Consider the following 2943-nt stretch of genomic DNA (forward strand, 5'->3'; position numbering starts at 1 on the left):
TAATTAAAATAAATAATAGTTATATTAAACTAAATAGTAAGATATTATTGTCCTGTATATTAATTAAGTACATATATAATTAGTATATATATATATATATATATATATATATATATATATATAATATATAGTAAGAATATTTATCATTTAGGAATAATATATAATAATTTTTAAAATTTAGATTTCTAATTATCTATGCATATAAAATAATACTATTTTTGTTTTTAACAACTTTATAAGTTCAGCAAATGTTTAAATATACGTTTAGTTGTATAAATTGAAGATAAATTATCGAATGTAAATTTCATAAACTTGAACATACTATGTTACCGACCTAATGTATCTGTTAATTTTCACAGAAAATCTCATAGAGAGCGTGGATATGTTATTCCTGTCCGAGTGTAGCTCATATGAGTAACAAGTAATAAATAATACCTTCTCTGGACAGATTTTATTAACATTTTAATATGCTATTTTCTAGATAAATAGAAAAATATAATATTCATATATATTAAAAAATGCAAATTTTTACTTCTTTTTAATTTTCTTTATTAGTTTTTTAAATCACACTATTACACACAAAACTTTATTTATAATTATCTCTTAAATATTAAAATTAATATATGTTTTAATAATTGTCTTCTAAATAATCTATAATTAATATAATTATCATCAACAATCAAAATACAAATTGCCAACAAAGATTACATAAATCTTTATAGCTTCCGATTTACAATTAATTTCAATATGTAGAAGTTTTTCATTATAGAGAGAATTTTTTCAATGAAAAATAAAATATTTTAATATTTATATAATTATAATTATATAAATTTTTAATCTCATATAGATTATATAATAATTATATAGTAAATCCAATTTTTAATCCAGTTTTCGATATAAAAGTATTAATTGTCAATTTTATTTATTATATAAAATATTTTATTGCTTTATTGCATGATAATAATTAAAAAATTTTAAAAGAAAATAATATATAAAAAAATTTTTTGTTTTGATTCTCTTTATCTGCCGACAAAACAAAGCAGATATCAAATGCAATCAACGATACGATAGTCAATCTTAAAGCAGAAGAATGCATAATTGCAATTTATTCATAATTTTCATCGAAGATATTAATAAAAAATATCATGCATTGCTATTAGTTCCGATTTCATTTTCGTCTAAAACAAAAATCGGTCACGTTTGGCTTCAAGCATATTGTATTATTACATAATACATTACCGCTGTTATTTTTACTGTTAGTGCAGCTTTAAGATAGAACTTTCTTGTTTATTTACATACGATTCATTTGCGTCGTGCAAGTGAGATATTTCTATCCGATGACTCACGAGTTCATTCTACATTGGAATTTGCAATTGAGATATGTTCACACTGATACACGCGCCTCTTACACTTATTTCCGTCTACATATATATCTACTTATATCACAAACCCGACACATGACGAAGTTCGTTTATCAGACAATTAACGTCAGATCAGTGATTATAATTGACGCTCGCGTTTGTTTTCTAATCATTGCGCTCTTTTTACCGATCCATCTTATAATCGAACTTTATTCTGCTTCATTTTCATCACATGTGTATTTGCGAAGTAAATAAAAGTTTATTGTGGCTTGCACTGATTAAATCGACTATGATATAAATCGGAACTGAATAGTTAGCAACCGTGATAGTTTCATGAGATGCACGGGAATTTAAATTAAACATTTTTCATTTAAACTTCGCATTTCTATAAATGATTTCCTTCGGTAATTAGTGAGAAGCGATTTTTTATTTTGTATTTTAGAAAGTCTGATAAATGATATTATTATTTGTAACTCTAATGCTAATATACGATAATATTTATTATTGTCCGGAAAGTTCGTGCCGACTAAAATTTAAATTTTAGTATACATTTATTAAATTAAAATTTTCTGCGTTTCAATTTTCCTTCAACATCGGCACGAACTTTGCAGACAACCCAATATAAAATTAACTTTTGCCTGTTTTCCTGTAATAATTTATTGGGTATATGAGGTGGTAAATTAAAGTAAAAATTTATCGTGTTTCTTCTTCAAGCATTGTGAATATACTCTAATAGTGAATATATTATTCTATCAGCATAATGCTATAAATAAATAAACGCGATCAGTGTTTGATAAAATTAAAAAGATAAGTTTATCGACAAATGTGCTTATCTCTTTTGATAAGCTGCAGAACTTATCAAAATTCGTTTCAGAATACAATCAAAAATATTAATATCTGCTTGGCATGCATAAGTTGAGAAAGAGATATTTAAAAATTTAAGTGTAGAATATAATGATTATATATTTTACTAAAATGAACACTTATATATTTTACTAAAATGAGCTAATCTGTAGTATCAAATTTAATCAAATTTTACTTAATATATCATTATTTTATATTAAAACAAAACATGGTTAAACTATATATAGTGTCAAATTTAATCATTATTTTAATATAGTATAATCATTATTTTAATATGTAAAAAACAATTTTATTCTTAGCAAATAAATCATCTACTTTATTTTTTATAATGAATAAAAAAAATAAGATATATATTTCACAGAAATGTATATTCGTCATTACAGTCAAAATTTTTTATAACCATTATACATGTCGAAAAAGACGTCATAAATAACATTTGCTTCTGAATTTTTCTTAGTATATTATATGCATACATAAAATAATTTTCTGTTTGATTAAAAAATGAAATTAAAGATTTGACTGTTCAAACTTAGATTCAGATTTGAGTTTGAGTAGTCTAAAAAGAAAAAATATTCTAATAAAGTTTAAGTAATGAAGCTAATTAAAGTAATATAAAGATTTTTCCAGATACATAGTTTAAATCGTTGAGAATTTAAGAAAGATTTACATGAAAATAATAGATATTCTAAAAAACAAAATTAGATTATTTACTTCTTTA

Source organism: Atta cephalotes (assembly GCF_000143395.1).
Source record: "Atta cephalotes unplaced genomic scaffold scaffold00012, whole genome shotgun sequence".
Classification (NCBI taxonomy): Eukaryota; Metazoa; Arthropoda; class Insecta; order Hymenoptera; family Formicidae; genus Atta; species Atta cephalotes.